The sequence below is a fragment of the Armigeres subalbatus genome, chromosome 3 (genome assembly GCF_024139115.2).
Source record: "Armigeres subalbatus isolate Guangzhou_Male chromosome 3, GZ_Asu_2, whole genome shotgun sequence".
Classification (NCBI taxonomy): Eukaryota; Metazoa; Arthropoda; class Insecta; order Diptera; family Culicidae; genus Armigeres; species Armigeres subalbatus.
In genome coordinates this window covers 236,093,056-236,118,452 of record NC_085141.1, presented here as the reverse complement: position 1 = coordinate 236,118,452, position 25,397 = coordinate 236,093,056, and the positions used below count along the sequence as shown (strand labels likewise).

The following is a 25,397-nucleotide window of genomic DNA, read 5'->3' as shown; positions in this document are numbered from 1 at the left end:
GCTTAGAGGAGTTTTCGTTAGATAAGATGATTTTATATACTCATCTATCAGTTTTTCCATTATTTTAAGTATAATGGACGATAAGCTGACTGGTCTGAAGGATTTTGGGCATGATTTATCCTTCTTATTGGCTTTTGGGACAAATGTAACCCGCACTTCTCTCCATGCAGTCGGTATATAGCCTAATATTAAGCTTAATCGAAACATTTTGGTTAATATGGGTGTTAAGATCACTTTTCCCTTCTGCAGTAGTACAGGAAAAATTCCATCCCTACCTGGAGCTTTGAAGGGTTCAAAAGAATCAATCGCCCATTCAACTTTCTGTTCAGTAAATATTTCATTGGCCAGAGCGCTAGTATTGCTCCTGGTGTAATTCATCCCAGTGACTTTATTCGTTTGTTGAATATCTCTCCTGGCTTCATTTACACTAGTTTGCGTATCAGATGCATTCTGGTCTTCATGTGAATTAATGATAGAACACGGGAAGTGTGTTTGCATCATTATTTCTTTCAAGAGGCTTGGAAGCCTCCTTTCAAGAGGCTTGGAAGCCTCCTTTCAAGAGGCTCGGAAGCCTCCTTTCAAGAGGCTCAGAAGCCTCCTTTCAAGAGGCTCAGAAGCCTCCTTTCAAGAGGCTCAGAAGCCTCCTTTCAAGAGGCTCAGAAGCCTCCTTTCAAGAGGCTCAGAAGCCTCCTTTCAAGAAGTTCGGAAGCCTCCTTTCAAGAAGCTCGGAAGCCTCCTTTCAAGAGGCCTCAGAAGCCTCCTTTCAAGAGGCTCAAGCCTCCTTTCAAGAGGCTCAGCCTCCTTTCAAGAGGCTCAAGCCTCCTTTCAAGAGGCTCAAGCCTCCTTTCAAGAGGCTCAGTGGCCTCCTTTCAAGAGGCTCAGAAGCCTCCTTTCAAGAGGCTCAGAGGCCTCCTTTCAAGAGGCTCGGAGGCCTCCTTTCAAGAGGCTCGGAGGCCTCCTTTCAAGAGGCTCGGAAGCCTCCTTTCAAGAGGCTCGGAAGCCTCCTTTCAAGAGGCTCGGAAGCCTCCTTTCAAGAATTGTCTCGTTTTACTGTCAACTTTCCCAATTTGTATATATTTGTACGCTCTCTTTTTACTATCACAACAAAAAACGAAGAATAAGCTTCAGGTTTAATCATTTTATTGATTTTAGTTTTAAACTATGGAGGCGTCAAACATATTGGTTTTTCGGGAAAATGGATCTGAAACAACGATATGACGACCTCTGAGTTCTGTTGAGAAATGTGGGAGTTCTGACTGTTTTGGTGAGTCAAAAATTGACAAAAATCGATAAAAATGATTTCGTGTATAATTAACGAGGGGTCCATCTTTCTGGGGAATTTAATTCAGACCCTTTATCTAGCCCTTTATATACTCCCGAAAGCTTTCAAATAAACATAAATTTGGATATTTTTGAGAACCTCGTGCAAATAGTGGCCTGGTCTTAGCGAGAATCCTCATTGTAAAAATTGGAAGATTGTACACGCAAAAAAAAGCGTTCTTGAATTCGTGAACTAACGAGTTCACGGTGTATTTTTTCGTGAACAACAATCACGGATTCGGGAACACCAGTCACGTTTTCCAGAACGTTCCAGAAAACGTGACTGTATTCCCGAATCCGTGATTGTTGTTCACGAAAAAATACACCGTGAACTCGTTAGTTCACGAATTCATGAACGCTTTTTTTTGCGTGTAAAATACACATGATTCTGTTTTTACACGAATTTTTTTGTTCATATTTCTGATCGTGTGACTTCAATTTGCCACCAAAATCTTTGCAACTTGGTTCAAGAAATCCTAAATAGTCCAAAGAAAAATCACATGGTAATTGATATGCGTTCAACATTTAGGATGGGTGCAAAATTGAGAAAGTGTAAATTGTGAAAAAACAGAATCCAAAGTACAACGTCCCAGGAAAACTCTTTCAATCAAAGATTCATGTTTTTCAATACCGAAAATTAAGTCTTCACACTGTACATATTGATCAAACGTCACATATGTTGAGTTGTGTGCATATTGGAAGTTCCCACATAAACGGATAAGAATTCTTCTTTTCCCCAGTGAAGCATCAAACCACTAAATTAAATTTTGAACCTTCTTATCACCGCATAGAAATCTCGCTTCTCTTTTTTCTCCGGCTCTAGCTCCCGACACATTGTTAGACGGACCGATGTGATGCGGGAGCTCAAATTGAAGCCATTAAATTATGACGGGATCCAGATACACGTTATGTGTGCGGTGAAAAGTTTAGACCCAGGGCTTATTTTTTGCATGCGGTACATATGTATGTTACGTATGGTTCTAAGTTCGCTTCGATGTTGTTTTTTTCTCTTTCAACCGTAAGCGAACCGATCTCAATCATAGATAAAGCTGCAGTTACACATTTTAAATAGTTTTTTTTCGCACTGCTCATACGAAGCCATTTTAGCAACGGGGCTACGGAATCTGGACATCAGTGGGTAGTAAACTGCTTGACTGACTTATGTAGGATTTGATGCGATATTGATTTTTTTTATTATATTTATTTTTCGATGAAATCAGACTTCTCAGCTACCATTCGTTATATTGATTTGACTCAGTATGTGCTTACAGTACGATTTTACTGCAGCAAAAATCTTCATCATACTTGAGATTATGCGAATCAATTTATAAGGTTTTAAAAACCCTCATAAACAAACTTGTAACACATGTGTGCATAATTTTCCGAAGATACACCTTCAAAGTTCGGAACGGTCGCTATTTGTATTCGAGACGCATCATTTAATGTCACATGCGTGAGATTGAGTTTAACGGGATTTTTACGGTGCATTGAATGTGCGGAAAACGTTCGGTGCTTCCATCTGGCCAAACCGGAAGAAGTATACCCAAATGCTGGTTCAGATTCTTCACGTGGGATCTTGAGAAAAAAAATAATAGTCTTTTTGCTGCTGATCCGCTAAATCTTGGTCCAAGTGTGCGGATGCTGGGAATGAGGTGAAGCTCACACACGTATACAGCATGTGCCAAAAAATTAAAATACCATGGGAATCGACTATACTTCTACTTCGAATCGAGACAAATTGATCCATTTGAAACCGTTTTGTTTGAAAAATCAGATGAATGATTTTATTTTTAACAATTTGATCTAACCTGATTTTTTTTTAAATTGTGACTTTAGGATATACAAATCTGAACATTAAAATTTCAGCTAATTATTTGGAAATTTATTCCAAACAAAAATATTGACAGGGAAATTACTGCGTGTCTAGGTGTATAAACATAATCACCCCTTATGCAGGTTTCACTTTATAATTCACCTAGAAATAGTTTTATTTGAACCGGAGCCAGCGTAAGTGTTACATCTCACATTGAGTAAATTTTACAGGACACGCATTTTCCCAAAAAACATTGAATAATAATGTCAAATATCCATTTTTTTAAAACTCAATTCTGCCAACATGTTATGAATGATGTGTCTAAAGATTGGAACAAAATGCACATAGGTGTGTACCACTATTAGTGAGAATAAAATGCAACAGAAACCGAAAATCGTTGTCAGTAGGAGTGATAGATGTACATTTATTAAATCATTCTAAACGGTAAATTCAATCGGTTCTAAACTTGAAATTCAAAATAGTGCAAAGATCTGTTGCATATTTAAACGCACGAACTGCCGGTATTTTTAAAGTAGCTGATTTTAATTGGTACAACTGTAAATTACCACTTTTACTGGCAACGAAATATATGAATTTCAATATTTTTTGTTGCATTCTGTATACTGCAGGGGACGTAAAATGATGACACAAACGAACAAACTGCCTCGGTGGTAGTCCTCAAACAGGATATAGCAAGAGGTGCGACTTTTTTTTTTCAATAAAAGGATCTTGATTGGATTTCCGTGCTTTGTAAAAAGTGTTAATATACGTGCATAAAATGTGCGGCGTATCAATATTCAGCATAACCAATATATTTTACGACACTTAATGCGTGATTCGATATTTATTTGTTGGTATCCTTCCTCGAGTAAGAAAAATGCGCACAGAGTATTGATGTTTATTTTTCACTCCGAAAGCTTACTGCTTATCAACCGATGTGCTTGTTTTGACATGGCGCCAAATTAATTCCTTATACGTAGTGCTCTGTGCTGTCGATTGCAATCATTAAAAATCTCTATGATTTTGGTATTCAATAATAATTCAATCGGCTCAAACCCGTACTCAACAAAATTTGTTGACATTTGATGTCAAACTGGAAACGATATATTGGTTACCGAACAGTCGCCAACCAGCAACAATTGCTACATCGAATGTAAGCATTTCAGTCCAGCAGCGGATAACAACAATAGCGACGACAACAACGGCAAACAAGAGAAGCAAAAACACCGCTTTATCATCGAGATTTATTGCTAATATTTAAAAGAAATTATGTCACCCACTTGGATTTTTTTTCCAAAAAAATATAATTTGAGGAAGCAATAATACAATTTCTTAATAATGCTGAAGATTTTCAAAACATTCTTCAACATATACGAGGAGGAGATTTTGATTTTTATCTGAAAGAGCGATGATGCATATAAATGCATGTAAGCAATAATGAGAGCTATCTTCCCAAAGCTCTGTTTTGACATCCCTAATGTACCTTTTTTGATACAACTTTTCCAACTTGGTTAAATTTTTCAAACTCGTTTTACATGGAGTAATGCAGAACAAATCGAATAATTTGATGAAATCTTCAATCTCTTAGAAAAAAATTACATAATATTCTTCATCTGCTTACATTGCTATGGGACTATGTATTAAATAGGCTACAGCTGTGTTCAATTTTTGTGTAAAAAGGTATCAAAATCTGGAATGTGGCTGTAATGCAAATAAATATCAAGCTGTGACAACACAAGTGGGTTTTGATTTTCGAATTTCTTGACGAAGCCTATTATTTTATAAGTTTGCCTAAATTGTAAGGTCATAGGGCAATTGCAAGCTTAAATCTGGAAAAAATCAAAATCGACATGCGGCGAGTCTGTGCGCCGCCACGCCACGCCGCCGCCGCCGATGGTTTTACTCGCGCCGCCGCCGCCGACGATTTTGGGTCGGCGCGCCGCCGATCTTAGTTTTGCCACGCCGGTGACTAATCGCAATAAAAAAATCAATTAACTTAAGTCGAGTCGAGCCAAGCACGAGACACTGAAAACGGCCTAATAATTGAGGTCGAAATACGTATCCGTGAAGAAATACAGCGTGGTAGAGTTAATTGGAATAGTACTAAACTAGTCTTATGGAAGTTCATAAATGTTGTTAAGGTGAATCTCGCCAAAATTCATTTTCAAATCTACTTCAAGCGATGGTGTCCCTAAGTCGGTGTAGCGACATACATTGTCTTGGTTAATTAATAGGTTGGTTGATTAGTTTGAGAGTTTGAATGAGGATTTATCTAGTATAATAATGCATGAGTTCTTAAACTGATCTTTGGAATGCGTTGAGCCAAGGCCTCATTTAGTCGGGCACCTAAACTTGTAGGTGACTCGCAAAATGGGTTTGTTGTGGGGCCTGGATACATGCCCAAAGCGTCCCCATTCTTAAAATATCTGACATTGGTGCAGGAAAATTATTGCAGTCAAGAAATTTCAAGTCAAGTTGCACATTAGTTATTTTGACAATATTTTTTTGTATTATTTAAATCAACTTATTTAATCAGTTTCCTTTGTTTTAGGAGTTGTGCTATTAGGACAGTTGGCTTATAAGGCAAACTGATTTAGAAAAAATAATTAAATCCCAACTGTGAATGCTTTACCGATGTTTTTGTTCCGACTCCCGAGTAAGTAATTTATATTTTGAAATCAATTTCTAAATATAACTGACAAAACCACTTGCTGAGCATCAGAAAAGCAAATATTGCTGAGCAAATATTACGAGCATCAGTTGAACACACTTCTTATTTTCTTATTCACAGCTATTGTAAGCCAGAACTGGGTTATTGTCGCCTCGCTGAATTGTATATAGTCAAATTATTTAGTTAAACGTCAGGAATTTTCAAACATAATGAAAATGTAATTTAATTTTATGGTCTATTTATTGAAATTATTTAATACTGTATTGTAAAAGCCTTATTGTGAATTTCCTGGAATTTCTGAGAATATTCGAAGAAGTATCGTTCAAACATTCATTTATGAATTCCTTTGAAAAATACTCCAGAAATTAGTTTGGAAATAAATCAAGAAATTTATTTGATAATTCCTCCAGATATTCCTCCGAAAAGTTTCTTTTAAAAAACTTTAGAAGATTATTTTAGGAATTCTTCCTAAATTTTTTTGGGTATTCCTTTGGAGATTCCTTACAAAATTTCTCCGAAAATTTCTTAAGAATTTTCATTACGGATTTCTTTAGAAAATCCTTTACGAATTTCTTACGGAAATTGCTTAAGGAATGCTTTCGGATTTTGTTCCACGAATTCTCGCAATCTCCTTCGGAGAATCCTTGAGGAATTTCTGTGGATGTTTATTTAGCATTTCCTGTGAAAATTCCTTAAGGAATTCCTTAAAAAATTCAATTTGTTCTTTTGAAAATTTCTTCGGAATTTTGTTGAGAATTTCTTCGGAAATGTTTGCTTTTGAAATTGTTTCGGCATTTATTTCATGAATTTCTGGAAAAAGTTCTTTTAGATATCCATAAGGAATTAATACAAACTTTGCCTAAGGAATTTCTTCAGAACTTCTTCCAGCAACTTCTTTAAAACATTCTTCGGGAATTCTCCCTTCTTCAAAAATGTCTTCATCTTTCCTAAAGTCTTTGCATGCTTGTTGTTTATTTTTGGATTTTTTTTTTCAAAAATTCAGTAAGTAATTACATCGCAAACATCTTCATTTTCAATAAATTTCAAAGGATTTCTGGAATTTCCGAAGGAATTTTCAAAGGAAATTACGAAGAATATCCTAATAGAATTTCAGAGAAAATGCCTACTGGTTTTTGTGATGTAATTCCTAGGTTTCTTCAAGATTTCCTTTGGAATTTTTCTGAGTAATTTATTCGCAATTTCCTCCAGAGATTCGTTTGAAGATTTGTTCAGGAATTCCTTAGAAAATTGCCTCAAAACGTTCTACAAAAACTCCTCCGTAAACGAATTCCAGAAAGTTCTTCGGAAATTCTTTCGGATATTTCTTAAAATTTACCTCAGGGATTACGTCAGAATTTCCTCCACGTATTCCTTTGTGTAAGAAAACCTTAGGAAATTCGTTAAGGTTCGTACTTTTGGAAATTCCTTTGAAAATTTCGTAGGAAATTGCTTTAGGAATTGCTTCATACAATCCTTTAGGAATTCTTTCATAATTCCCTTAGAAATTCTTTCGGATATACCTTCAGAAAATCATTCGCAAATTCCTTTTGAAATATCGACGAAAAATATTTTAGATTTCCTCCAAAAATTCCTTCAGAAATTCATTTAAAGATTCCTTCGGAAATATGTTTAGTCATTAAAAGTTTGCATAGGAATTTCTGCGGAAACTAATACGTAGGATTATTTTAGGAATCCCTTCGGATTTTTTTAGAAAAAAAAAACTTTGGAAATTTTATAGAAATTCCTCTAGGGGTTCCTTAGCAAGTTCTTAAACAACTTTTCCTGAAATTCCCATAGGAATACTTTCAGAACTACCTTAAACAATTCCTACCTTAAACAATTCTACGGGTAATCCTTTGAAAATTCTTTGGTAACTTTAGGAAGAAGTTCTCGGACATTTCCCTCAATAATTCCGTCACAATATTCTCCATTACTTTTGATTTTTCGGGAACCTCTTCAGAAATTAACTCGAAGAAATTTCTTCGGAAATTGCTTTTGGGAACAATCACCCCATCAAACGAATTAACATTCGATATTCAATTAAATTTGATTGAATTTTACAAGCAAGCACCGTTTACATTTATTTCGATTTAAAAAAAATAGTGGGATCGATTGAATGTTACGTTTATTTGCATGCTCCAAATATGTGCATGAAAATACATTTAAAATCACAACATATTTTTATCTGTGTAGAACATTTTTTCGAAATTTACTGAAAAGATTATTTCTGATTTTTCTGCGGGAATTCCTTTGGTAGGGAACCTTTGGTATGCCCCTAATTGAAGTCGGTGCTTCCGGGAAAAATTATGAAATACCTATACATATAATAAGCAAGGCCTGCGTGCCCAAACCTTTGTTTCTTTTGACGAATAAACGAGTCTACATTAAGCAAGGTTTTGTATTTTCTTGGTGGTATTTGTGGGAAGTGAGCCTCGGGATCAATAGTGAATTTTACACTGAGTTCTTTCGAAAAATCCTTCAAAAATTTTGCCATTTCTTTTATAAACTCTTTTCGCTATTCCCTCGGAGAGTCCTTTCTGAACCCCTTCGAAGATTTTTTCAGCAATTTTTTTCGGAAGTTGTTTTTCGATTTTTTTCGGCAACTATTTCATTCCTTAATAAACTTCCGAATGAAATCCTGAAAGAATATTCTACGGTTTTACCTGTGGTTTTACTAAAGGACTTTCACAACGAGAACCTCAATGGTTTTGAAAAATGCATTTGTCATATTTTACCAACTTTTGAGGAAAATATTCAATTTGGCTGATCATCGTGGCCCAGTCTAACTCAGCCAGAGCTCATTTTAGTTATGTTGATTATCTATTCAGATTTGTGCATACAAGAACGCGAGGTGGGGAGTAAACTGTCCATTGTGGTTGTCATTAGTGGACTCCATCGTGAATGCCTTTCTAGGATCCAAGGGTCACAGCAGGTGAACGAAGTAACACTGCTAATTCTCTGAATATACTAGATATGCAGCCGCTCAAACATTGCCCAATTGCATATGTAACTCAAAGAATAGTAGTTAGAATTTTTCTGAAATTTAGATATATTGAGAAGTAAATCGACTGGAGTTTATCGCACAGCGGCGACTCTTATTCGAATCGGGGCAGTATACGAATGATGATATTTTATATCGCACCGCATGCAATATTTTTATATATCTATATCTATCGTTCACAGATTTAGTTAAAGTTAATCTACTGCTGCCAATAAGCGAAGGAAATTTTTGGTGTTAAATAGGACTGTGGTGAGTGAATTGGAAATGAGAAATTCCTAGGGAGCTGGTTTTACCTGTAAATTACTAACTTGCCTCCGTATATGCGCTAAACTAGATGGATTGCACGCCATGCTGGCGAACACTAAACGCTCTTCGTAGTCGTATTCACATAAAATTTTATTATCACATAAATAGAAACGGTCGCCCACGCAGAACCTGGAATGGAAAAAATGGGAAAAATATATGAATATGATTGGTAAAGGCAGGACTTAAAACGTCAAATTCTAGCTTAAATTGGATAATGTAACACAAAATTAAAAAAAAGGACAACATTAACTTATGGCTTAAAATTTGAATACAGAAAGTTAGCTATGAAAGATGCTACGACCACCATTGGTGTCACAGGAAGTTTTGGAGTACGAAATATTTAAAATTGTTGGCATCGTATTGAAGAACGTGAAAGCACAAACGGAACAAAGAATGGAATACGAAGTAGGAAAAAGGAGAGTCTGAGAGAGAAACTACGTTTTCCTGCATTTAAAACGCGGTCACAATTCACAATACCACTGAGTTTAGTGTTTTCAACTCATTCATATAATATTCCTAAAACTATACTTCGAATCATCTCATATTTTATTTGTGCAATTGCATATCCAATTATGTGGTAAACATATATAGGGGCCCTTTGGTTTTTAATGAGATGAGTTTGTTACTTCTGCGTGACGTTTAATACATTTTACAACTATATGGAAATGTTAATATTTTCTGCTAAACTTAGCCGTACATTTTCATGATAGAATTGATAGTTCCAGGAGTTCCACTGGAAGTTCGTTCAAGAGATCCTCCGTAAAATACTTCAGAAGGTTCTCTGGAAGTTCCTCAAGGACTACCTCCAAAAGTTCTTCCAAGATTTTTTTCGACAATACCTTCAGGAGTTCCTCCGGAAATTCCTCCATAAATATCACTGGAAGTTGCTGCAGAAGTTCTTCGGGAAGTTTGTAAAGGAAGCTTCCACCAGAAGCTTCGTTCAAGAGTTCTTCTAGGAGTTTCTTCAGAATTTACTGCAGCAGTTTTTTTTTGTGCTGCGATCAAGAAATCATGACAATCATTATGTCACACAGCTGGTTTTCGGGCGTCTGCTAAGCGATTCTCACAATTTTTTCACGGTTGTCTTATCCATTTCCTGTACTTTGCTTTTATGTTTTTTAAATAAACAACAAATAAGGAGAAATACGAACAAGAAAAAAATATCTTAGAAATGCTTCTAGTGGATCGAATATCCTTTTAAAGAAGCATTTATTTTACTACTATTAATAATTAATAAATATGACTATAAAATTAAATTTAAATTAGGAACAAAAATATCTAATTGTTTGATGACGGTTTACGAAAAAGGAAGACAAAAAACATGCTGAAGATTAGATTAATAAATTTGAAATTTGGTGTTTTAAATAAGATTTTACTTTAGTTTTGAAAGAAGAACAGTTTGTTACTTGCTGAAGATTTCTAGGGAGAATATTAAATATGGCAGGTACGATGAAGGAAAAACGTTTTTGCCCAAAATTAGAATACGCACGAGGTTGAGTGAGATGAAAAGCCTGTCTAGTGATATAAGACCTAGGTTCTGTACTAAGAATGCTATTATGTAGTGCAGTAGGATTGTGTAAGATATTGTGAACCATGTGCAAGGGTTGCTGTTCACACAACCCTAATATTGGTAACACATTATTAGGAAACTCTGTATATAAATGGACAATTGAACACAAGTATGGTAAATTATAAATGACTTTTACGTTTGAAGTTTCTTCAACTTAGATTTACATGCTCTACCCCATAAAGTTATTAAATAACTTAAATGTGAATGGATATGAGCAAAATAAAACAAAAGTAATGCTTTACGTGGAAGGAAACTGCTAAGTCGCTTCAAAATACCACACATATTAGAAATTTTATCAGATACTTTCTTGATATGATTATCTCATGATAACGTGCAGTCAAGGTTAATGCCCAAATAGTTGAAAACGTCTACACTTTCAATAGTATCATTACCAATCATTAAAGGTGAAGTTATTGGCCTAACTTTTCGGGGAGATCGAAAGATCATATATTTGGTTCTATTCAAATTTAACGAAAGTAAATTGCATGAAAAATACGCTTTAAGTAACTGCAAGTCCTCATTTATATTTCGAACATTGAGCTCCGAGTTAACATTCGCTTAGAATAGTGCAGTATCGTCAGCAAATAACCTTGGCGTGCCTTTTAAATTTTTTCTACAAATATCATTTATGTAGATCAGAAAGAGTAGCGGTCCAATGTTACTACCTTGGGGAACTCCTGTGCAGATTTCTCTAAGAGAACTTGTTGCACCATCGAATGGCACAAATTGCATCCTATTACTTAGGTAATTGCACAATATTTCATTGGCTATTCCTCTGACTCCATACATTTCTAGTTTTCTTAGCAAAATATTGTGGTCTGGCAACAAGGCACCAATTAACCGTTTGTTATCAGTTTCTTCTAATATATTGTCGACGAGCTCAGTGATAGCTACTGTAGTACTGCATCCATTGCAAAAACCATATTGTTTGTTATACAATACATTATGTCGGTCGATGAAAGTTACAAGTCTGGTAATTGAAAGTTTTTCAAAAATTTTGCTGAACACTGGAAGGGTTGAAATAGGCCGATAATTATCTATTTCACTTGAATTTCCAGATTTAAATATAGGTACTACTTTTGCGGTTTTTAAGTAATCAGGGTATAATCCAGTTTGGATGATTATGTTGAAACAGTCGGTGAGAATTCTTGAAAATGAAAGAACTTTTGTTCATATTTAATTCATTCAATATTAAAATTACTTCATCACTGTAGCCGGCTAGATATACAACGATTCCGGTATCGGGTTAATGTAACGTAAAGAATTTTCAGTCGTAGCAGGAATTCTCTCAGCCAGCTTTGAACCAATAGTTGAAAAGTGTTCATTGAACGCCTCACAAATCTGTTCACTGTTTGTAGTATCTTCAACATCAATAAAGAAGCTAGGTTTACATTGATTTTTGGATTTACCCAAGATCGAATTTATGGATTTCCACAATTTGGAATGTGGTGTATTATTCAATAAATTCTCGTAATACCATTTTTTAGCCTGTTTTTTGCTAAGTCCAACTTTCTGGATACGTGTAACAATAACTCTCTATAATTTGTATTATAAGGATTTCTACGGCACTTCTTCAAATAATTATTTTTCAGTTTAATGAGCGCCCAAACGTTCAAACTCACTCATGGAGATTTGGTACCCTTTAAATTGGCAGTTATTGAAACAGTACGGGTGCACTCATTCAGTAAAGTTTTATATTTTGCTATGATGCTGCTTAGACATGCATCAACATCAGCTTCTGCATTAATATTGTCAACGAAGAGTTTGAAATTCGTCTGTAATTTTTCGTAGTCAACAGCACGATCCGTACGAAAATGTAGTTTTATTTAAGACAATATGAGCGAATGTTCCTCCAGTTGTTCCTCCGAAAGTTCTTCTAGCCTAGGGGTTCTTCTAATAGATACTTCAGGAGTTTCTCCGGAAGTTCCTCTACGAATTTCCTTGGGATTTTTTCTAGGAATTCAACCGGAAGTTCCTAAAGGAATTGCTTCTTAAATTCTTCCAAAAGTTCCTTCGGAAGATCGTCCAAGGTTTCCTCCAGGAGTTTGCCCGCAATTTACTGCAGCAGTTCCTCTGTAAGTTTGTCCAGGAGCTCCTACGGAAGTTCGTCCTGGAGCTCCTCCGAAAGATTCTTCAGGAGTTCTTTTAGAAGTTCCTTCGGAAGGTCGTTCAAGAATTCTTCCAGGAGTACCACCGGACGTTCCTCCAGATGTTCCTTCAGAAGTTCTTCCTGGAGTTCCTCCGATAGTTGTTGAAGGAATTTCACCGAAAGTCCTCACAGAAGTTCCTCCGGAAGTTTCTACTGGAATCCGAGCAGCACATGTCAGACAAATGTGGTTGCAGCAACTTAATTGTTACCAAATCTGGTCACATATTAGTTGCAGTAAGCTTTGTGAAACATGTGTGGTGCTAGGGAATTCCTTTAAGTTTTTCTAAGAGTTCCACCGGAAATGCCTTCAGGTGTTCCTCCGATCGTATAAGAGTTCCTTCGCAAGCTTGGTCAGGAGTTCCTCCGGAACTACTCAGGTGCTACTCCCGAAGTTCGCCCAGGAGCAGGAGCAGAAGTACTTCCAGCAGTTCCTCCAGAGGATCCTTCAGGAATTCCTCCAGGAGTTTTTTGGAAGCTCTTGAAGGAGTTCCACATAAAGTTCCCCCAGAAGTTCCTCCAGGAGTTTCTTCAGAAGTTCCTCCGAAAGCTCCTCTAGCCTAGGAGTTCTTCCAGGAGTTTTTTTTTGGAAGTTTTTCCAAAAGTACCACCAGGAATTTCATTGGAAATTCCTCCTGAAGTTTTTTTTTCAGGAAGTCCACCGGAATGCTTCAGGAATTCCTTCGGAAGTTCGTCCAACAGTTCCTTCGGAAGTTCGTCCAAGACTCCTTCCCAAGTAGCACAATTGGAGTATGTTTGGTTGCTGTGACTTGATTGTGACTGAATTTGGTCATATATAAGTTGCAGCCATCTATTTGAAACATGTGTGCTGCTCGGGTTGTGGAAGTTCGTCTAGGAGTTTGTCCGGAGTTTACTGCAGCAGTTCCTCTGGAAGTTTGCCCAGGAGCTTCTATGTAAGTTTGTACAGGCGTTCCTCCGGAAGGTCCTTCAGGAGTTCCTTCGAAAGTTCCACCAGAAATTTCACTTGAAGTTCCTCCAGAAGTCGTACAAGAGTTCCTTCACAAGCTCGGTCAGGAGTTCCTCCGGAATTTACTGCAGCAGTTCTTCAAGAAGTTCCTTCGGAAACACGTCCAGGAATTCCTCTGAAAGGGCATTCAGGAATTCCTCCAGAAATACTTCCAGGAGCTCTTCCAGAGGGTCCTTCAGGAGTTCCTCCAGGAGTTTCTTCGGAAGTTCCTCCAGAAGCTCCTTCGGCAGTTTCTCCAGAAATTCTTTCGAAAGTTCTTGCAGAAATTTCTCCGGAGGTTACACCTGGAATTCCTCTGGAAGTTTCCCCAGCAATTGCTACAAAAATTGATTTGCATATTTTGTTCAGGATGCACTCTCCCTATGTCGATATATTCATTTTCTAGGCTACTAGACCAGTTTGGGGCAATAGTAAACACATGAATAACTAGAAATGACATTTGTTTTGTTGTCGTTTTTCATAGCATCGAGTAGACATGTCGTAAAATCCCGATTAGTCGATTACTCTCGACTCTTTTCGATTATTGAATCGATTAATCGTCGATTTAAAATTTATTGATTATCACCACGATTAATCGAAGTAATCGATTAATTTGCGACATCTTAGAGATGTCGAAAAATCTCGATTAATCGATTAGTAACTAATCGATTACTTAAAGCAGTTCTTGTTCAATTGAATCGATTAATCATTGGGAAGTAATCGATTCAAAAATAATCGATTATTACAAAGATAAATCGATTAATCGTATTAATCGATTAATTTGCGACATCTCTAGCAACGATATTTTTTTAGTACCCTTTTAAATTTTCCTTCCATTCATCTCTCCCTATCTCGATGGTCCCTTCAATATCGAGATGTGGAGAGGCGACTGTATCAAATCTACCAAGCCAAAGTACATGCCTGCGGGTAGAGATAAAGGAAGACCTAGTGGTATTGGCGCTGAGGCAGTGCTTTGTTTGCTCACCTTGAAGAATTTGTTCAACTTGGAACGCTTGTAGGAATGACGCTTCCCGTGAAGTTAAAAGACTTATTGCTGCTGCGAATAGATCCTTCTGCGGATTACGTAACCAGCTTAGGTCCCAGGTCCTGCAATATGCAGACGGAAACGAAATTTGTTCGGAATAAAACTCTGAAGCGTGGACGGACAAGGGAGCTTTAGGGGATTTAGAACGAAAATTGCGACGTACAATACTTGGAGGCACTAGACTAGAAAAGTTCCTCTGGTAGTTTCTTCAGGAGTTTCCCTGGAAGTTCCTTTGGATTTTCTGAAAAAAAATTTCTCCAAAGGTTACATCAATTAATGTATACCGGAATGTCCTCAAGGTGTTCCTCCGGAAGTTCCTTCTGGTTTCCCCTGGAATTTCTCCATGAGATCCTGCGAAAGTTCCTCCGGATGTTCCTTCGGAAATTCCTCCGGAGGTTACACCAGAAATACCTATGAAAGTTTTTCCAAAAAATCGTCCATGCCTTCAGGAATCCATCCGGAAATCTTTAAGAAAACTCCTACAGAAATTTTTCTTCAAGTATTTTGTCTGGATTAGTTGCTAATAATCGATTTTCGGAAAATCGACTTTCAGTCACAGTCACAAGTTCCTCCAGAATTTCCTCCACGAGAACCTCCGAAAGTTCCTACAGCAGTTCCTCCAGAAGTTCAGGAGTTTACCCGAAAGATCATCTAGTAGTTGCACTGGAAGCTCATCCAAGAATTCTTCCGGAAGTTCCTCCTGGAGTTCCTTCCAAAGTTCCTCTGGAAGTTCCTTCAGAAGTTTCTCCAGGAGTTCTTTTGGAAGTATGTTCAGGAGTTTTTACAGAAGTTCCTTCGGGAGTTTATCAGGAAGATTCGTCAGGGGTTCCTTCGGAAGTTCATCCATGAGTTTATTCGGTTTAGGGTAATTTGGCCGAATGCCGTTTGGCCGAATGCCATTTCGCCGAAAGGATCATTTGGCCGAACGCCATTTGGCCGAATGCCGTTTGGCCGAATAGTTGAAATACGTTTCCTTATGAAGTGAGAAGTTAGCAGTGAGAAGGAAGAAGGAAGAAGGAAGAAGAAAGAAGGAAGAAGGAAGAAGAAAGAAGAAAGAAGGAAAAAGGACGAAGGAAGAAGGATTAAGGAAGAAGGAAGAAGGAAGAAGGAAGAAGGAAGATGGACGAAGGAAGAAGGAAGATGGAAGAAGGAAGAAGGAAGAAGGAAGAAGGAAGAAGAAAGAAGGAAGAAGGAAGAAGGAAGAAGGAAGAAGGAAGAAGGAAGAAGGAAGAAAGAAGAAGGAAGAAGGAAGAAGGAAGAAGGAAGAAGAAAGAAGAATTAAGGAAGAAAGAAGAAGGAAGAAGTAAGAAGAAGGAAGAAGTAAGAAGAAAGAAGAATTAAGGAAGAAGGAAGGAAGAAGAAAAAAGAAGGAATAAGGAAAAAAAGAAGGAAGAAGGAAGAAAGAAGAAGGAAGTAGGAAGAAGGAAGAAGGAAGAAGGAAGAAGAAAGAAGGAAGAAGGAAGAAGGTAGAAGGAAAAAGGAAGAAGGAAGAAGGGAGAAGCAAGAAGGGAAAAGGGAGAAGGAAGATGGAAGAAGGAAGAAAGAAGAAGAAGGAAGAAGGAAAAAGGGAGAAACAAGAAGTGAGAAGGAAGGTGGAAGAAGGAAGAAGGTAGAAGGGAGAGGGAAGAAGCAAGAAGGGAGAAGGAAGAAGGAACAAGGAACAACGAAGAAGGAAGAAGGAAGAAAGAGAAAGGAAGAAGGAAGAAAGAAAAAGAAAGAAGTAAGAAGGAAGAAGCCGTGCGGTAAGACGCGCGACTACAAAGCAAGACCATGCTGAGGGTGGCTGGGTTCGATTCCCGGTGCCGGTCTAGGCAATTTTCGGATTGGAAATTGTTTCGACTTCCCTGGGCATAAAAGTATCATCGTGTTAGCCTCATGATATACGAATGCAAAAATGGTAACTTGGCTTAGAAATCTCGCAGTTAATAACTGTGGAAGTGCTCAATGAACACTAAGCTGCGAGGCGGCTCTGTCCCAGTGTGGGGATGTAATGCCAATAAGAAGAAGAAGAAGAAGAAGAAGAAGAAGAAGAAGAAAGAATAAACAAAAACGGAAGGAAGAAGGAATAAGAAAGAAAGAAGTTAGAGAATGGGAAAAATAAGAGAGAAGAAGGAATGATGAAGGAAGAAAGAATAAGGAGGAAGGGTGAAGAAAGAAAGAAGAAGAAAGAAGGAAGTAGGAAGAAATACCACTCGTGAACTGATGTCATTTTTTTTTAACTATTCGGCCAAATGACCCGTTCGGCCAAACAGCATTCGGCCAAATGGCGTTCGGCCAAACGGCATTCGGCCAAATGGCATTCGGCCAAACGGCCTGACACCGTTTATTCGGAAGTTTCTCCTGGAGTTTTTTTTTGACTTCCTCTGGAAGTATGTTTAGGAGTTCCTCCGGGAGGTCCTCAAAGACTTCCTTCAGAAGATTCTCCATTCTCCTTCGGAAGTTCTGTCGGTAGTACGATCGGAAACAAGAAGATGCTCTGGGACATCCTCCAGAAGTTCCTTCGGAAGTAACATCATTTCATTCAGGAAGGCCCGTAAGGAATTCCCCTGGAAGTTCTTCCACGGGTTTCTACGGAAGCTTCTCCACGAGCTCATCCGGAAATTCATTCACAAATTCCGTCGTAAATACCTTCAAGAAATCATCCGAAAATTCCTCCAAAATTGCTTTCTGAAATTTTCACAAAAACTCTTCTGGAAGTTCCCACAAAAATTTCTCCGGTAATTTTCAAAGGAATATCCCCGGAAATTGTTTAGATATTGCTCTGGAAATTCTTTTAGGAGTTTCTCCGGAATTCTTTTATGACTTTCTCTGACAACCTTTCAGTATTTTCGTCGGCAACTGCCTCAGAGATTCTCCAATAAAAACTTCCACAAAATTCCTCAGAGATTTCTCTCTGAGATTAAGAAAAATCTTGGAAATCCTTGAGGTTAATTAATAAGAAAAATTCAAAATACGTGCATTACCTCCTAAAAAGTTACCTCGAGATACTACTTTTGGAAATTTCTCCAGGAATTTTCAAGAAAATTCTTTCGAGAAGTAATTACAAAGGAAGTTTTGTGTGGAAAACAAAGAAAAAAAATTGTGAAACAATTCCTGAAGTGATCCATAAGGAAATTCATGGAGAAATTAGCGGAAGAATGCCTAGTTGAGTCCCTGGGCAAAATCTTGGATAAATTATTTGAGAAATTTTAGATGAATTTTCGGTTGAACTTCTTGGATTCAGATGATTTCAAAAAAGAGTTGCTGAAGAAGCTCTAGGATAATTTTTCGGAAAAAAATGAAGTGGAAGTTGAGGGATTCAAAAAATCTTGTTACAATTTCATGAGAAATTTTAAAACAAATTTCAAAAAAAGTTCTTACATAATTTCAGATGAAAATATCAAAAGAATTCGAGGAACGATTCCCACATTATCTAAAAATGTTGTGAATTTGATTGTTTTAGAAGAAATATTCTCAAGATAGGTCAAGTACACTTTATATTACAAGGGATCAAAAACTTCATACATAGACAATTTTCTCGATGTTTTTCACTCATTGTCAGCTATAAATAAGCTCCATCCTAATCCAGTTGTGTGCAGGTAACAGCCGATGATTTAGATCTATAGACTTAATCGGCAATGATTATAAATGCTGCATAATTGCAAGTAGATTATTGTTATATGAACCGTAGAATTAGGTAAAAAAAATCGGCGGCCTGTACAATTTTCAAACAGTGGCACACCGCTTAATTTTTAACGGCAACGGCGCACTGAGGAGTATTTCAGGCCAAATCCTGGCCAAAAGTCAAAAACAAATTTTTTAGATATTTCCATATTATTTTTCGTTTTTGAACTCTCAAATAGTAATTCTAATTTGCCATGGGATTTTTGAAACAATATTGTTTACTTGTAAGCGATGCTGGCTGTGAAAACTTCACCATAATTTCAATGCTAGTTTTACCGCAATTGTGCATTGAAAAATGTTCACGTTTTATCATGTTTTTCTTGTTTTTTAATGATTTTTTAAATGAAAATCAATATAAGTATCAATAATGAGGGTATTTAAAACTTTTTCAAGCATGATTCGATCTAAAACCGTTTTCAGGTGATCCATAATCATGATATTAATTGCTAGCTTTTTTCTACCTTTTTACAACAATATGTTTTGCAAAATAAAACTTTTGATTAGGTTCCAAACCAGTCCAAGCAACAAAATTGTCAGCGTTGGAAAGATTGGAGTTTCCTTAATAAGCTCTATAAAAAACATTTCACGCATACTCACGCAGTCGTGACTTATTTTTATTTTAATATAGTGAAGTTTACTTCAAAATGCTAGAAAAAATCATGGTAGTGAGACTTTGATGAACACATCGATCCATAAAAGCGTACGCATTTTTCGGATGTTAATATTATTAAGAAACATAGCGGTTGATTTGTATTTCGTATTTATTAGATCTGCTCCATTTGATATTACAAAAGATTATCCAGGGACTTTAACATGATCCGATGACCAATTTATATAGTTGAAGTAAACAAACAAAGTACATTTTTTAGGAAAATTTAGTTGGTAATAATCGAAGAATGAAGATTAACATAAGAAGATCATACTCACTGACGGAGCCAGATGTGGGCCCCACTCGTTGCAAGCACGCTGTAGTTCTCAAAGACAAGCGTTCTTGCGCCAAGTGGTGCTCTATCAAATAACAATAACCGACGCTGCCAGGGTCATACTTCAATGCTAGCAGAATGTAAAAAGCATAAAAACAAAAAATATACCTCAATGCTTCTATTGAATACATTTACAGACGACAAAATGATCGACATACTTTTGGCCACGCTTTTACACTGCGTACTCCTATGTGCGGCGGCGTGGCGTGGTATTTTTGCCTCAATCAACAGTTAAAAAATATAGCTGATGCCGTCTCAAAATTCTAAAAATTTCAATAATATTGATAATATTCACATTTAAAACGTGGTGATTGTTTAATTATGTACAACTGAAATACACAATCTACCCAGACAGAAAATTTGTTATGTTTGCATTTATGTTACTTTTGAGTCTGAAAATCTTCCATTGCTTATAATTAGCTTCAATTATTCTCAGAAAAGCAAATTAGGCAGTACTAGTTATCGCTTTCATCCAACAAATCTCTTCCAATTAAGGAGAATAAAAAAGTTGCTATGGATTATATTCGATGGCCAGAGCATTCGGATTGGATAGACAAATCGCTTCATCAAAATGTATCAGATAGGAACACACAATTAAAACAAATTAGCATCACATTGCGGATACTTACCGGTGATTGCACTGCTGACAGGCGAAGCACTCTAAATGATAGACGTTGTTTTTGGCACGCATCACCATTTCGAATGCCGGTATCACCTTGTTGCACGCGGCACAGTATCCGGTCGTGCCGAACAATCGCAGATAGTCCCGCTTACACAATATTAGGTTTGCTTTAGTATACAGGGTAGAGCCGACCTCGCCGAGCCGGCAATCACAGCAGCCGCACTTGAGGCAATCCTCGTGCCAGAAAAGGTCCAGCGCTTTCAGCAGGAAGCGCTCGGTGATGCGCTTCCCGCAGCCAGCGCAGTCCTTGGCCATCCCGGTGCTGCCGATGAGGTTCGGGGCCGACGAAACCGATGATTGGATTGCCGGTGCGTTCGGTGTAACTGTCGTGTGTCCCATAGTTGCAACACTGGCGGCGTTGAGGGTCCTTGCTGACTGTTGTACATTGACTGGGTGATCACTGATCGGTTCCACTGTTGAGGAGAATGAAAGGAAGCTTGTAAGAAAATTACTGAGAATATTGGTTTATTGTTTTTGGGCAATATGTTTGTAATGTGAGAGCTTTTCTCTACCAAAACAATGATTAGGGAAGAGATGCATTAGAGAAATCCAATAACCTCGCATACAAAGAGCCTGAAGACCAATGAAGGCAAAAATTTGATGGATGTCAATCCAATTTACCTCATGCACGCATATATGCTCTGCTTTCTTTTCCTGCATCGCACCATTATTCTCCATCACCTACCCGGCATGTGATAGATTTATCCCCAATTCCAATCAACCATTTCCATTATTATTTGAATCATCATAGTTACCCTTTCTATATTGATGATGCCGGCGGGACATTCCTCGACAGAATCCCATTTCTCAACCGTTGCATATGCTACGAACATCTGTGGGTGGTGCCATGATATCAGATTTGATTTAAATAATCATGAATATATAAAAGTCAGATATCATGTTTTATTGTACTGCGTAAATGTGGTAACGGTTATATTACTACTATATTAAATAATAGTAAAAGATTACTGAACATAAGTAACGTAACGCTAATTTGGTACACAGCTTTTTATGATGGGGCGTGGAATCACTGCGTCCATTGAGTTGAACGTTTGTGGTATACCCCTGATTACTATTAACTATTCGCATCTTGTACGTTGATCACCATTTATCAAGTAAACAAGCGTCTTTTCCCAGTCCGGCAAAATTGAATTGATAAAACCCACTACCTTTCCAGGATTTACAGTCCAAATTTCTCCTGGTTACATAAAGCCACTAACTAACTAACTAACTTCTGAAATCATGAAAATTTATATGCCGCATGATGGGATTAGCTCATTTTCCCAAAATTTACCCTCAAACCGGTACTCGATAAATCCGTGTACCGTATCCAATCGGTTCAAATACGGTCCAGGAAGTACAAAACTACTATAGAATGCCATTACTTTTGAAATCATGAAGTTTGATGGGTCGCATGATGGTATTCGCCTATTTCCGTAAGGTAATCCCGTAGAATGTTCCGGCGGAACGTCCGGATTCCGGAATACAGGCCATGTTTCGGACCGATCAAATTCCTAGTAATCATTTCGGAAGTATGCGTTCTGGCATATGGCCGAAAGCTAACACTCATTTTAAATCCGGATTAACTCCGGTATCAAGTGGCCAGTCCTAAAATTGCATAAAGCTCCTGAAACTTGAGTAAATTCCGCTTCTTTTAATAAAAGTTGCGAAAAAAATGTCGAAAGACAAAAAAGTTACAGCCAAAAAGATTTTTATTTTCGTTTTCAAAAGGGAGGGTTGATTAATACAATGATTGTGTTATTTAAAATCTTCCGAATTTGTATATGTCACCTTCTGAAAACTTTTGAGGCTTTTTAAAACGCGTGTTTTGCTATAAAAATATCGTCTGTATCTTCTTCCGTTGTCGAGTTATATCAATTTATTTGAAAAAACATGATTTTAGTAAAATTGGTGAAACTTGAGATAAAAAAATAACATCTCCCCAATTTTTTGACATAATAAAGAATATTAATTTCTCTTTCAGATGCCGTGTGAATATATTTTTTTGGTCTGCCCTAACCGGAGATATCAACTTATGAAAAAAATGTAATTTTGACAGAAAAACGATTATAACTTTTGATCGGAAAAAGATATTGAGCGTATTTACCCATCAAAAGTTGCATTTTTTTGAGCTCTAAAAGTCACCTGAAGACGAATTTTTCGAGAAATGTAAAACAAAAAAAGGAGATAAAAAATACTGTTTTTGTGAGGTACACCCTAATCCAATTAGGTAAAATTGCTCTAAATCAGCCAACTTAAGAGCTACAGAAAAAGTTTTTTTAGCAAAACTGATTGAAATAAGCTGCGCTACAACTTTGTAGAACATAACATGTCAATATTTTGAGAAATAAAAAACATATTTTCAATTTTTTTTTATATGATGGGCCACCCTATTTTTTGGTAGAATCATAATGGTGGCCTTACTATTTCGAACAATTTTGTAGAATAACAGTTTTTTCTAAAAAATATAGTTTTGGCGTAAAATTCATCTTTCCGCGTAAATCTGTATCCTGGACCATAGTGCGCTGTACCATTCGCTGGTTGAGACAATATTTATTACTTGAAGTTTTGACTTTTGAGCAGCCGCTTCAAACCAAGAGACACATCCTTACTGCGCGCTGTCGCCACCCCATTGCCGATGGTGTACTCTCTTCTTCATTTCCGATTTTCAACTCCATCCTCCTCTTGATGATTGGGCTATAAACCTTTTTTCCCATTTTCAATTTTCCTATCCATCGGACACTGATACTTTTTCTACTGGTACGTATGTATGCTCACTCAGATGGGGAGGTGCAGTTCGTCGTCGGCAGCAGCCAACATTTGATTGTGTTTTGGCTTTGGACTTGTGAACGTTGAACGAAGAAGGAACTCGACCTCCTAAATCGACGACTGCCCTTGATGTCTACACATTGCTGATAATCGCGAGAAGCATTTTTGGAAAAGGGAGAAGTCCTTTGGACCCTAATGTTTGAATCGCGACAATGTGCAAGTTTAATTAAACAGTGAGAACTGAACTACTTGATCATGACAGGTGCAGTTTGACGCCTCTAATTGTCTAGTCAGTAAAGGCATGACATTACCAACTCGGGTTCGATCGAGTTGATTTTCTGAGATAAGCTTATGACGATGATTGTCTAGAAAGCTCTTATATTTGAAAATAAAAGAAAAAAAAAACCAAAGTAATTAAATATATACTTCCGCATATTTTTTTTCTCCAAATACTCTTTTCAATAGTTGCTTGGAATCAGTGATGGGAAATGTCAAAAAAATGTCAAAAAAATGTCATGGGGTTGCTATTACTAATTTGCTAATAACTTTTTTTCAAAAGTCTTTTACAACTCGGATTTTTTTATTAACATGTAATGCTTAAAGGATCCTACAACTTTGCCAAACAGGTCATTGTTCTAAATATACAGTGTGAGGCATGATAACGAATTTAAAAAAATGTCACGGAATGTCATGACATTAATGTCATTTGACACTAATTCGGCTCTCACGCCGCCAATTTCAGTTTTAGAGCAATGACCTATTAGAAAAAGTTTTAGTATCCTTTGAGTGCTTTATGTTTATATAAAACATACGATTGTAAATTACTTGTGAAAAAAGTTATTAACAAATTAGTCCCATGACATCGATATGACATTTCCCGTCACTGCTTGGAATAGTTGAAGTTGAAGCGGAAAAAGCGTGCCCAATTAGAATGTCTCGCCGGCTTCGTTTTGCAAATTCAATTTCAGTCAACTTTCTGCATTTCGGAATCAACCCCCATGCTCATACGCGGTCGTTCTTAATTACGAAATTTTCTTCCTAATTCAAGTCGAAGGTCGTACTCGTACTTCTGGAAATTATTTAATTAAAATCCCGTCATGCAGATGTTGATCTTGGCAGTGTCGAGTCGTTCCTATCATTATTATTGGGAAAAGTAATTAGCATTAATTGCATCTCAAGCAATGAATAAGTAATTAGATAGCAAGAAAATTTTGAATTCATTAATTAACATCTTATGTGATGAAGACTGTGTTCGGCGACGGCAGCCACAGAAGCGAGGAGAAAGTTTGCGCGTTGCACACGTCATTCCTTGTATGTTTCTTTCGGTTTCTGCTCGAGTTTCGGAACGTCAGGGTTGAGTGAGTGTCAGACTCTTCCTCAAAACTGTAGGATGTTCCCTTTACAATTGTACGTCTTCTGTTGGAATAGTTTTGATTGATAATAGAGCTGTTATTTCAATGAAATTTATTTGCTGCGATTGCATAAGTTGGCGAAGCAAATGTATCAAGTCATTTAGTGCATATATGTTTCAAATATTTGACACTAGCAGACCCGACGAACTTCGAACCATTTTAAGAACCTTTCCCGCTGCATATAAATTTTCACGCCAATCGGTTCAGTAGTTTCGGAGTCTATAAGGTTCAGACAGACAGAAATTCATTTTTATGTATTAAGATTTGTCTTTTTTGCTTGTTCGAAAAACATAGAGCGAGTTTTTTATGCTTATCATTTACCTATATGATGTATTGTCAACATAAAAATTTCTTGACAATATTTAATTATTTGTGGGGGAATTTAAACGATAAAAAAAATTGAACTTCAATAGAAACAATTTTATGAAAATTAAAAAAAAAGTTCTCGCTCAAATTTATTACTAACCGTATTGTAGGGACACGGCAGGTATTTCCGTCCATAGTCGGAGAGGCTAAAGCCAACGAAAGCAACGCCCATTTGCCAGAATTCCACTATAACCGAACGTTCAATTGGATTTGGATTGGATGGAATTTGAATTGTATTTGGATTGCATTCGGATTGGATTGGAATACGATTTTAATTGGATTTAGATTGGATTTAAATTTGACTTGGTTTGAATCTGGATTGAATTGGTTTTGTATTGGATTTGAATTGAATTTGGATTAGATTTTGATTTGGATTTGAATTGGGATTGGATTTGGATAGGATTCGGATTGGTTCTGGATTGGATTTGGATTTGGATTGGATTTGGACTGGATTTGGATTGGATTAGGATTGGATTTGGATAAGAATTGGATTAAATGTGGATTGGATTTAAGTTGCACTGGATTTGACTGGATTTGTATAGTATTGGGATTTGGATTTGATTTGGAATGGATTTGGACTTGATTTGGATTGGACTTGTTTTGGATTTAGATTGGATTTGAATTGGATTAGGATTAGATTTGGATTGGATTAGGATTGGATTTGGATTGGATTTGGATTGGAT

The 25,397-nt window shown here is 36.9% G+C and overlaps 1 pseudogene; it reads right to left on the bottom strand.

The window, feature by feature from the left end:
• Positions 1-25,397, bottom strand: part of LOC134221037 (LIM/homeobox protein Lhx2-like) — a 432,488-nt pseudogene that overhangs the window by 48,822 nt on the left and 358,269 nt on the right.